At 43.0% G+C, this 12,561-nt stretch overlaps 1 protein-coding gene and 1 long non-coding RNA gene across 3 annotated transcripts in view; one reads left to right on the forward strand and one right to left on the reverse strand.

The window, feature by feature from the left end:
- Window positions 1–12,561, reverse strand: part of LOC138663289 (zinc finger protein 271-like) — a 109,257-nt gene that overhangs the window by 32,177 nt on the left and 64,519 nt on the right. The gene's annotated exons all lie outside the window — the stretch shown is intronic.
- Window positions 2,942–5,277, forward strand: LOC138663310 (uncharacterized). The gene is made up of 4 exons (XR_011318154.1): window positions 2,942–3,893; window positions 4,038–4,140; window positions 4,584–4,652; window positions 5,206–5,277. It is a non-coding gene; the product is annotated as an uncharacterized lncRNA (long non-coding RNA).

Genomic DNA, 12,561 nt, shown 5'->3' on the forward strand with positions numbered 1-12,561 from the left:
GCATTGCATCTCACTGACTGGGCACTGGGTGACTCTGGTGGCTGTGGGTACAGGCACTGATCCACAAGTCTTGGAATCCCCAAGGCTTGCAGGACAAACCACTACATTTAACACTTCCTTCACTGCTTCTGCCTCCTCTATCTCCTCTAGGGCCTCCACCTGCGCCCTCAACCTCTGCCTTCATGAGACACGTGTCCCAACAGTGCAGAGTGAACCCCCACTACCTCCGTACTGCGCAGCCAGGGCTCACTGCAATCAGGCAGTCTTAAAATTGATATGTCTTGGAGATCGCAATCATACAGCTGAAGAGTTGTGGACAGCTCTCAAGGCCGAGTTTGATCAATGGCTGTCTCCTCTGAACCTGCATCCAGGGAAGGCCATGTCCGAGAACGGTGCGACCCTGGTGGCGGCACTACGGCGAGGCAAGCTCAAACACATGCCTTGCATAGCTCACGTCCTCAACCTGGTGGTGCAGCGTTTTCTCAGCCACTATCCTAGCCTGGGTGAGAAAAGAAAGTACATAATCTATATGCTCATTTCCGTCGTTCAGACCCCCTCTGGTCATCGACTTGCATCGATACAAAGGTCTTTGTGCATGCCAGTAGCGTAGCTATCAGGGGGGCAGAGGGTGCGGCCGCCCCGGGCCCACCGCTCACAGGGGCCCACTCGGAGCTACACTACACTTAATTATATCAGCGTGCACAGCCCGCTGATATAGTTAATCTCCATGCTCCTTTGTAGAGCAGGGAGACACCATCTCCCTGCACTACCGCGGGCAGTGACCGGGGAGAGCCAGAGGAACTCATGCATAAGGGAGGATAGGTGCCAGCACTGTACCTGTCTGCTGGCTCCAGTATACAGCAGACAGTCACGCCCACACTGCACGCTGTGTGAGCATGTCTGCTCTGCTGCAGAGAAGTCAGGAGGACCAGGGCACGGCCTTTGTGAGTGTCCAGAGAAGAGCAAGACAGTCACAGGACAGTGGTGCTGTAAGTAACAGTACAGATTTCTTCAGGTACTGGCCGAAGATGTCTGCACCGTGCAGGGAGGATGTGGCAGAACACGGCTCCCCTCCTGATAAGACCCGGCCTTGTGCTGTATATCTGCAGTCTATATCTGAGGCACTGTAGATTTATGGCGGCTGCTTGAACTACAGACCGGACAGTGCGGGTCGCCAAGCATGACCCAATCTGTAAAAGACTTCAAAACAGCTGCCATAAGTCTCATGGTCTCATGGTGTCTCAGACAGAGACTGACAAGACAGGTCAGTAATGTGCACTGATAGATATGACCCCGGCTGCAGGACTGGGGTCCTGCAGCCAGGGTCAAATCTATCAGTGCACATTACTGACCTGTCTTGTCAGCATATATAAACACACTGCATTTACTATGAGATCACACAAACACTGGTCTGTTAGGACCCTGACCCCGGCTATAGGATATCTATCTATCCATCTATCCTATAGCCAAGGTCAGTATCCTTTCAGTACGGTGTCTGCATCATCTCATATCAGTAAATCCAAGGTAGTAAACATGAAAACCCCATTATGAATCCTTGTATTAAAAATAAAAAAGTTGAGGCTGAATATATATGATAAATAGCAAGACAGAAGAAAAGAGAAACAGCAAATAGGTGCATATAGGAGATCATATATCGGTGCAGGACCCTGAACAAATACTTTGTCTAGACAGCAAGACCCCCAAATGGGGAGAAGGGGAAAAGGAACAGACGAACCAGGGGGTGTACTTCTTTAGATTGGTAATATTCTACCTCCCTCTCTTTCTTCTAGTTGCCTTCTTTTCCGTTTCCCTCTTTGGGTTCTTCTCCAGACAAGAGTATTCCTTTAGGGTTACCTGGATACATTCAGAGAGCTATGCCCATATGCTGGACTCTATATGCACCTACTAGCTCTTTCTATTTTGTTCTATTTAGCTCTTTCTCATATATATCAGAGCTGTGCAAGTATCAGCCCTCAGAATCCAAGGAGTGGGAGCTATTGCGGGGGTCATTATACAACATGGGAACTATTGCGGGTACCATTATACAGCGTGAGAGCTAATACGGAGTCATTATAAAGCGTGAGTGATAATGCGGGGGCCATTATACAGCGTGGGAACTAATACTTCTCCCCACTCCCTCCCCCTGATGCTTTTTGCTTCCTTACTTGTTGGAGGCTTCCCGCATTCTCCATGGCGTTTAGGGTATGTCTTTGAGCTCTAGGCATTCCCGATACTGGCACATTGCTCGGATCTTTTCTTAGACGGATTTGGGGATCCTATAGCGCCCTCTTGGGTAGCACTATTTATTCACTATATTTTGTGACCCCATATCCTCTTTCTTTGTGGATGTATTTTCATGCCCAGCTATATGGATATTTTGCTGCTGCTAGTTTTAGCAACCAATATTTCTGCATTTAGGGTCCTTTAGCAATTGTTATTATTTATTATTTGTTCCTTTATGGTTTATGATTGATTATGACAGGGACGCCCCATGTGCGCTATATTGCTGGATAGGTATCAGTTATATGTTATTGTATTGCACTTGTCTATATCCATATGCTATAGTGTGTGATTTTGATGTATACTTTTGTATGCGGGATTAGACCTCACTTTGGTCATATCATTCTCTCAGGGGGAAGGGTGGTTTTTTCCACATGGTTTTAATTGATTTTAATGGATTTATGTGTTTTTGTCCTTGTTTATGTCTATAATAAAGATTGTGTTTCTTATATATTTAGGTGTGCGCTTATTTATGCATAGGCTATTCTTCTCCTTGTGGCTATGCTGTTTCTATGCATTTTTGCAGCACCCTATAGAATTTATTTAGTTATGTTTATTACTTTTCTTTAGATATTGATTTATATATAGGCAGTGCACCTGTGATCCTTTGACCTGTTGATCCCTGTTTTACACCCCACTTCTATTGGGGTGTGTTCTAGTCTCAGGGGGCACGGGATTTATTGTTGATCCTTATCTATATAGTATGGGGGCTATTGGGTACCCTTTTGGATTATAATTATTTTTGTTATTATTGTCTTTTGGATATATTTTTGTTGTTTCATATTGTTTATCCTGTTGGTTCCTTTGCGGATAGATCCTGTCATGGATTGGGAAGCTAGGGAGGCGATTTGGCAGACCCAATCATCGGGTCTATTTTCTAATAGTGCCCCATTAGTAAATGATTCAGATTTCACTAGGTTATCAACGGATATCACAACAGCTAATAAATTAGCGGTCCGTTTATGGTGGAACATCAGAACACTAGAGGAATACCTTAAAACTGGGATGGTCCCACGTGGTCTACGGGTCCAAATTTTTCCTGCATGGGAGCCGTCAACAGCATTTCAATGTATCTGGGAAAAGGGACTGCTGCAGTGTTCAAGCATTATTATTAATATGCTTGTGGAGCATGATAGGCAGCTTTTTTCTGTAACCAAGCAAAATATTAAGGACCTAGAAAATAAATTGATGGCTTTTGATGAGACTCAGCTGGTAATTCCCTTCAAACAAAAACTTAAAGAAATATTGGACAAGTTTGAAAAAGAAATTATGGATCGTAAACAAAAGAAATTCCAGAGGGATCGTCAGGATTTTGAGAACCAAAGGGCTTACAGATGGAGACACTTGGGGAACTCTCGTCCGTTTAAACAAACATCTCATGCCCACATACCAGTTCCTCCGGCTACTACAACTAATGCCACCAGTTCGAGTGATTTTTTGTCCTCAGGAGGCAGCGACCTCGATATAGGACCAGGCGCGGAGGTAAGCGCAAGAAATCTCAGAAAACGTCAAACCAACCGGAGGGGTCCCAATTCACCCTACCGGCACAATCACAAGACCAAGCATCGGTAACTGGTTCTAACCTTTCGCCTCAAGTGGATACGTCCTTGCAGGTAATAAATCTATCGGACTATGTATTATCTCCAGCTGAGCTTTCTGTTCTACGTAGAGGTCTCTCTTTTTCTCCCACCCGAACTACAGATAAGTTTGACCTAATCAAGGATCTGTATTTATTCTGTAGAAAATTGATTTTTCAGGTAATTCACAAGCAACCGGAAGCCCTTCAAACTACTTCCATTGAGGATCAACAGGTTTTTCGGGATCTCCTGGACCTTTTGGAGGAGAATACTGTAACAACAGGTAGGAGAAAGTTCCCATTAAGAACTAAGTCCTCCTCTGCCCCATCTTTTTCGTTGGTACCAGCGGTTAAATTTTTCTTTGAATCGGCTAAAAGGGACATCCTGCGGCTCCCACAAAGCTTTGGCTTTACTTATAATCTCTCGTTTCAAGAGAGAAGGGCCATTAGGTCCCTGAAAAACAATGATTCCATCATTATAAGAGAAGCAGACAAGGGGGGGAATGTAGTTCTGTGGCCATCCAATATGTACCTTGAAGAAGCCAACAGACAATTGGGGGATCAGAGATTCTATATGAGATTGCCATCGGATCCTACTGGAATCTTTTTGGAGAGATTACATAATTTGATTGATCGGGCAACCTCTATGGGAATAATTTCCCCAAGTGAAAAGAGATTTATGTGGGTGGATAACCCAGTTACCCCTACCTTTTACCTTTTGCCCAAGGTGCATAAGAACATCCAAAAGCCACCAGGAAGACCAATTGTGTCCAGTATAGGAAGTATGAGCGAACGGGTATGTACCTATATTGATTACTTCATTCAGCCCATTGCCTCGGCATTACCAGCTTATATTAAAGATACATCTCACTTTATTAGTGTTTGCCGTAACATCACCTTAACAGGCCAGGAGTTGTTAGTGACATGTGACGTGGAGTCGCTTTATTCAAATATCGCTCATACCCATGGTATTCAGGCACTCTCTTACTTCCTTAATAAATTGGAGGGCTCTAATCGCCTCCATGATTCTTTTATCTTGGACCTCCTTTACTTTGTGTTACATCATAACTACTTCCTGTTTGACAGGACGTATTATAAGCAAGTATCGGGCGTGGCCATGGGTGCGCGATGCGCGCCGGCATACGCAAACATCTTTTTGGGTTGGTGGGAGGAGACGATGGTCTTTAGTTCGCAGGGTTATCTTAATCACATTAAGTATTGGCATCGCTTTTTGGATGACATTTTTTTCATTTGGGTGGGGACCGAAGCTTCTTGTACCCAATTTTTGAGGGAGCTTAATGAAAATTCATTAAATATTTTCTTAACATCCTCTTTTTCCCCGAATTCAGCTATCTTTTTGGACCTTCGAGTGGGAGTCGATGGGGAGAAACTGTTCACGGATTTATACCGTAAGCCAACGGCCACAAATAACTCGTTACAATATCAGAGTTTTCACCCTCACCACACGCGGACTGGAATACCTGTGGGACAGTTTCTACGTACCCGGCGAAATTGTACAACAGATGCAAGTTTCAGAGAACAGGCAAAGGATTTGACCAGGAGATTATATGGGAGGGGATACCCTAAGAGAACTGTTTCCACTGCCTTCCAACGTGCCAGGACCCTTAATCAGGAGGCCCTCCTAACATCGCGTCCCCGCCTACAGGACTCCTCAGTGAGATTCATCACGGAGTATAGTACAAATTGGAGCCAGGTGAGAAACATCTTAAATCAAAACTGGGACATCCTAACTTCGGATGCCCAAACATCTTCTTGTGTCAGCTCTAGACCTCTCATGACGGCTAGAAGGGCTCCTAACTTACGGGATATTTTTACGAGAAGCCATTTCTCGCGTCCGGTGATTAGGCTCAATCGTGGGATTCGCCTCAGGGGGTCGTTCCCCTGCGGTGAATGTAATGTATGTCCATATATGCTTCCCACCAGGGATTTCTTTATTAACCCTGGTGATAATGTGGAGCATTCTCTTGCTCAGTATATCAACTGCAAAACAAGTTCTGTCATTTATGCTATTGTTTGCCCATGTCAGAAAGTGTATGTAGGGCAGACATCACAGGAGCTGAGAAAGCGGGCACAAAAACATCTCTCAACTATTAACCTAGCCCATGCAGACTCCAAGAAAGGCAAAATGTTAACGCCAGTTGCAGCACATTATATGAGGAAACATGGAGGCAAACCTACTAACACCCATTTTTTTGGCCTGCAGAGAATCCAGGGCAATGAAAGAGGCGGTAGCCGGCATAGATTACTGCTGCAACATGAAGCCCGCTGGATTTTTCGGCTTAAATCTATCTCCCCGTTTGGCCTAAATGAGGAGCTCCTGTACACTGGTTTCCTAGGACAGGATTAAAGACTATAAAGAATATGGATACTTAGGTGGCATTTTGGATTGGAACAAAGGGATTTCCCTATATCTGGTTCCCCGGGATTGGAACCGGGATTCCAGGACAAGTACATTGCGCTTTGGGATTGGAACAAGGGATTTGTATTATGGACGGAATTAGAAGACTGGATCTGGATTGAAGTATAATGTTATACAAGGAATGGAGAGGCATTTGAGAAATATAGACATTTGTGGATATTGGCCCTCTATTCTATTCTTTGGGACATATATCCGTATGTCTTGATTACCATATGTTGTTTGTTTTGATATCAAATGGAAATGTATTTTATTGGTTTTTGGATACATGTTTTCACATTATTATATGTGTTTTGCATTTTGTTTATATGTTGTATTATGTTTATGTGCATGTATTGAGGCCGGTACATCTTCCTACTTATAGGTAGGGGATGTCTTCCTATCCCTTTTGGATAGGGTATTGATTGATTTATACATAAATAATGATAATAATAACAATCGCCTCTTTGCTCCTCTTCTAGGCTTAGGATTTATCATAGTTATTTGGCACATACATGTGCTTTTCCTTTTCGACATATTTATTTATTTATTATTATTATTTTCATTATTATTATTCTTATTATATATAAATATCTTTGTTTTTTCATTTCATTTATGGTATGCATACGTATATACTTCTTTTCTTTCTTTGTCCTCCATCCTACTGTACCCCTGGGCTCCATCTGTCCATAGATTTAGAATTCCGGGGCTCCTCTTCTGCACAATCGCTGATTGCGATTGGCCTGGGACTTTCCTCCTTCCCTCTCTCTCTTTTTTGTGCGGCCGCACACCGCGCCTGCGCTCTCTCCATTTACCTTTTTGCCGGCTCTGTCAGCGCATGCGCCGGTCCTGACACATAGTTGGGACTAATTAGAGCCGGGGCTGAATATGATGGGTGCGCGCTTCCTCTTTCCTACATTTCCGGTCCCCGGACGGGGCCTTCCGGTGTGGCAATCAACAGGATACGGTACTGTTTGTATATAAGGCTGACACATATCGTTGCTGCTCATTCCCTGACGAAGCTGCACAGAGGCAGCGATACGCGTGGACTTCTCCCCACTCCCTCCCCCTGATGCTTTTTGCTTCCTTACTTGTTGGAGGCTTCCCGCATTCTCCATGGCGTTTAGGGTATGTCTTTGAGCTCTAGGCATTCCCGATACTGGCACATTGCTCGGATCTTTTCTTAGACGGATTTGGGGATCCTATAGCGCCCTCTTGGGTAGCACTATTTATTCACTATATTTTGTGACCCCATATCCTCTTTCTTTGTGGATGTATTTTCATGCCCAGCTATATGGATATTTTGCTGCTGCTAGTTTTAGCAACCAATATTTCTGCATTTAGGGTCCTTTAGCAATTGTTATTATTTATTATTTGTTCCTTTATGGTTTATGATTGATTATGACAGGGACGCCCCATGTGCGCTATATTGCTGGATAGGTATCAGTTATATGTTATTGTATTGCACTTGTCTATATCCATATGCTATAGTGTGTGATTTTGGTGTATACTTTTGTATGCGGGATTAGACCTCACTTTGGTCATATCATTCTCTCAGGGGGAAGGGTGGTTTTTTCCACATGGTTTTTTCCACATGGTTTTAATTGATTTTAATGGATTTATGTGTTTTTGTCCTTGTTTATGTCTATAATAAAGATTGTGTTTCTTATATATTTAGGTGTGCGCTTATTTATGCATAGGCTATTCTTCTCCTTGTGGCTATGCTGTTTCTATGCATTTTTGCAGCACCCTATAGAATTTATTTAGTTATGTTTATTACTTTTCTTTAGATATTGATTTATATATAGGCAGTGCACCTGTGATCCTTTGACCTGTGGAACTAATACTGAGTCATTATACAGCATTGGATCTAATACGGAGTCATAATACAGCATTGGAGCCAATACGGAGTCATTATACAGCATGGGAGCGAATACGAAGTCATTATACAGCATTGGAGCTAATACGGAGTCATTATACAGCATTGGAGCTAATACAGAGTCATTATACAGCATTGGAGCTAATACGGAGTCATTATACAGCATTGGAGCTAATACGGAGCCATTATACAGCGTGGGAACTAATACTGAGTCATTATACAGTATTGGAGCTAATACGGAGTCATTATACAGTATTGGAGCTAATACGGAGTCATTATACAGCATTGGAGCTAATACGGAGTCATAATACAGCATTGGAGCCAATACGGAGTCATTATACAGCATGGGAGCTAATACGGAGTCATTATACATAGTTACATAGTTATTAAGGTTGATGGAAGACTATAAGTCCATCTACTTCAACCCATAGCCTAACCTAACATGCCCTAACATGTTGATCCAGAGGAAGGCAAAAAAAAACCATGTGGCAAAGAGTAAGCTCCACATTGGGGAAAAAAATTCCTTCCCGACTCCACATACGGCAATCAGATTAGTTCCCTGGATCAACGCCCTATCAAGGAATCTAGTGTATATACCCTGTAACATTATACTTTTCCAGAAAGGTATCCAGTCCCCTCTTAAATTTAAGTAATGAATCACTCATTACAACATCATACGGCAGAGAGTTCCATAGTCTCACTGCTCTTACAGTAAAGAACCCGCGTCTGTTATTATGCTTAAACCTTTTTTCCTCCAAACGCAGAGGATGCCCCCTTGTCCCTGTTTCAGGTCTATGATTAAAAAGATCATCAGAAAGGTCTTTGTACTGTCCCCTCATATATTTATACATTAACATAAGATCACCCCTTAGCCTTCGTTTTTCCAAACTAAATAGCCCCAAGTGTAATAACCTATCTTGGTATTGCAGACCCCCCAGTCCTGTAATAACCTTGGTCGCTCTTCTCTGTACCTGCTCTAGTTCAGCTATGTCTTTCTTATACACCGGAGACCAGAACTGTGCACAGTATTCTAAGTGTGGTCGAACTAGTGACTTGTATAGAGGTAAAATTATATTCTCCTCATGAGCATCTATGCCTCTTTTAATGCATCCCATTATTTTATTTGCCTTTGTAGCAGCTGCCTGACACTGGCCACTGAATATGAGTTTGTCATCCACCCATACACCCAGGTCTTTTTCATTGACGGTTTTGCCCAGAGTTTTAGAATTAAGCACATAATTATACATCTTATTACTTCTACCCAAGTGCATGACCTTACATTTATCCCCATTAAAGCTTATTTGCCATTTATCAGCCCAAGCTTCTAGTTTACATAAATCATCCTGTAATATAAAATTGTCCTCCTCTGTATTGATTACCCTGCAGAGTTTAGTGTCATCTGCAAATATTGAAATTCTACTCTGAATGCCCCCTACAAGGTCATTAATAAATATGTTAAAAAGAAGAGGGCCCAATACTGACCCCTGTGGTACCCCACTGCTAACCGCTACCCAGTCCGAGTGTGCTCCAATAATAACCACCCTTTGTTTCCTATCCCTGAGCCAGCTCTCAACCCACTTGCACATATTTTCCCCTATCCCCATTATTCTCATTTTATGTATCAACCTTTTGTGTGGCACCGTATCAAAAGCTTTTGAAAAGTCCATATACACTACATCCACTGGGTTCCCTTGGTCCAATCCAATACAGAGTCATTATACAGCATTGGAGCTAATACGGAGTCATTATACAGCATTGGAGCTAATACGGAGTCATTATACAGCATTGGAGCTAATACGGAGTCATTATACAGCGTGGGAACTAATACTGAGTCATTATACAGCATTGGAGCTAATACGGAGTCTTTATACAGCATTGGAGCTAATACGGAGTCATTATACAGCGTGGGAACTAATACTGAGTCATTATACAGCATTGGAGCTAACACGGAGTCATTATACAGCATTGGAGCTAATACGGAGTCATTATACAGCATTGGAGCTAATACGGAGTCATTATACAGCATTGGAGCTAATACAGAGTCATTATACAAACAACCACAGAAATAATGGTGGAAACATCCACAATTACTTAAAGTAGAAACAACTTTATTGATAAAAAATACTTACATAGGTATCAGACAGGGAAGAGACTGAAACAGGCAGTAAAACCATAATAATGACTCCGTATTAGCTCCAATGCTGTATAATGACTCTGTATTAGCTCCAATGCTGTATAATGACTCTAACAAACAAATAAACGCACACAGTGGGAGGAATACCTCATATTAAATCTGCGTAACTACCAGTGTAGTGAATAGGAGGCATACACACCCAGATAATAGGACAATAAGGACCCACCAGAAACTACTACAAACAACCACAGAAATAATGGTGGAAACCGTCCACAATTACTTAAAGTAGAAACAACTTTATTGATAAAAAATACATACATAGGTATCAGACAGGGACGAGACTGAAACAGGCAGTAAAACCACATCACCAGCGAGAGCCCACACTTAGGGGTAAAGATCGGTCACAGGCGCAAGTGCGCAGCACAATAATAAGAAGACATTAGTGTGACCTACTAAGTGGTGTATAGACCTGGCACGTGTGGGCTCCCGCCCTCCCCGATGCGCGTTTCGGAAGTGCAGGACTTCCTTCCTCACGGGGCGTGCCATGCAGGACAGCAGAACGGTATAAGAGCACAAGGGACCGGATATGATCGCGCCTGTACGACGCTGGAGATACATACCCCCGCCTCCATATGCCGACGTCACCGCTGATGCAAGATCACATGGGGCCCCATGTGACCAAGACAGCAAGCAGTGAGCAGCGATGGGCAAGGGGCGGGACCTACACAGCATCACAGCAGACGGCGGCCATATTAACTATGGGGAATATGCCAGTACCTCGCTGCAAAGCGCAGCCGGCACTGCACCGCAATATATAGAGGAGTAGGACTCATAACGAAGGATGAGCGACATTTATATGCAAGAAAACAATAATATAAACATAATAACCCCACATCGAAAATAAAATGAAGAAGAAAATAAGAAAGGAAATAAGGAAAAAAAAAAAATATAAAACACAAAATTAAACCCATGCCACTATATAGTAAGATACACGCTCAGGCACCGATATATACTATTTATCTATACTGTACGCCAAACGGCCAACATGGCTCACTACAGAACAACAGTATAGTTACAAGATGAGAAGCAATACCTAACTGTACAAAAGTACACAATACATCCGCTCTATAAATTAATCAGACATGTCAATTTTACAAATAGAGCGAAATAGCACATAAATATACAAAAAATGCAAATTCAAAATTGCAAGAAATGCAACATATCTTCATCTTGATAGCTCAGCAATCCATCACGGGCACCGCAAGACATCAAGGATAACAAAATCACTAGAATAAAAAAACACAATTAATAAAACAGACTAAAAACACGAAAGTGAATGTGCAGTACTACCCGCATAATACATCAACAGGGGGACCCCAGGAAAGGAGCAAACGAGAGACACTCATTTAAACCATTGGGATGAACAGTATTCAGAGCCCAAATCCATCTAGTCTCAAGCTGAGACAGACGTTTAGATAGTCCGCCACCACGAATATTTATATTCAAGGACTCAATACCACGTACCTTCAAAAGAGTACCATCACAATCGTGGAAGTCTTTAAAATGGCGTGGTATTGTTTTCAGGGTGGAGGCGTCCGCGTGACCGACTGCCGACTGAATACCCAATACGTGCTCACGAATTCTCACCTTGAGTTGGCGTGTGGTTAGCCCAACGTAAATAAGGTTACACGGGCACGTAGCGTAGTAAATGACATATCTTGTGCATGTGATGCGCTGACGAATGTTGAAAGATTTTTTACCATCAGCGTTGACAAACCCATCACATCGCACCACATTGGGACAGGCGACACATCGGCCACACGGAACACACCCACCTCTGATAGGAAACTTGTCCAAAAAGGTAGGCATCACCTGCTCGGAATAATGGCTGGAGACCAAATGGTCTCTCAGATTCTTTGCCCTCCTAAAGGACATCAATGGTGCCGGAGGGATCAACTTTTTAAGAACAGGATCAACCTTTAGAATCGGCCATGCCCTTTGCAAACTGGAGCGAACCATATCAGCACGAGAACTAAATGTAGTTACAAATCTCACAGTATCATCCGCCTTCTGCCTAGGTGTATTATTATATAAGAGGTTGTGGCGGGAAGCGTATTTAGCTCGATGGTATGCCACCTTAACCATCCTATGACTATAACCACGTGCGTAAAAGCGCTGCCTAAGCTCCTCAGCTCGAATCTCGAAGTCACCATCAGACGAGCATATTCTGCGAAGACGGAGGAATTGCCCCACTGGCACAGAGCGAATCATGTGCT

The sequence above is a fragment of the Ranitomeya imitator genome, chromosome 2 (assembly GCF_032444005.1).
Source record: "Ranitomeya imitator isolate aRanImi1 chromosome 2, aRanImi1.pri, whole genome shotgun sequence".
Classification (NCBI taxonomy): domain Eukaryota; kingdom Metazoa; phylum Chordata; class Amphibia; order Anura; family Dendrobatidae; genus Ranitomeya; species Ranitomeya imitator.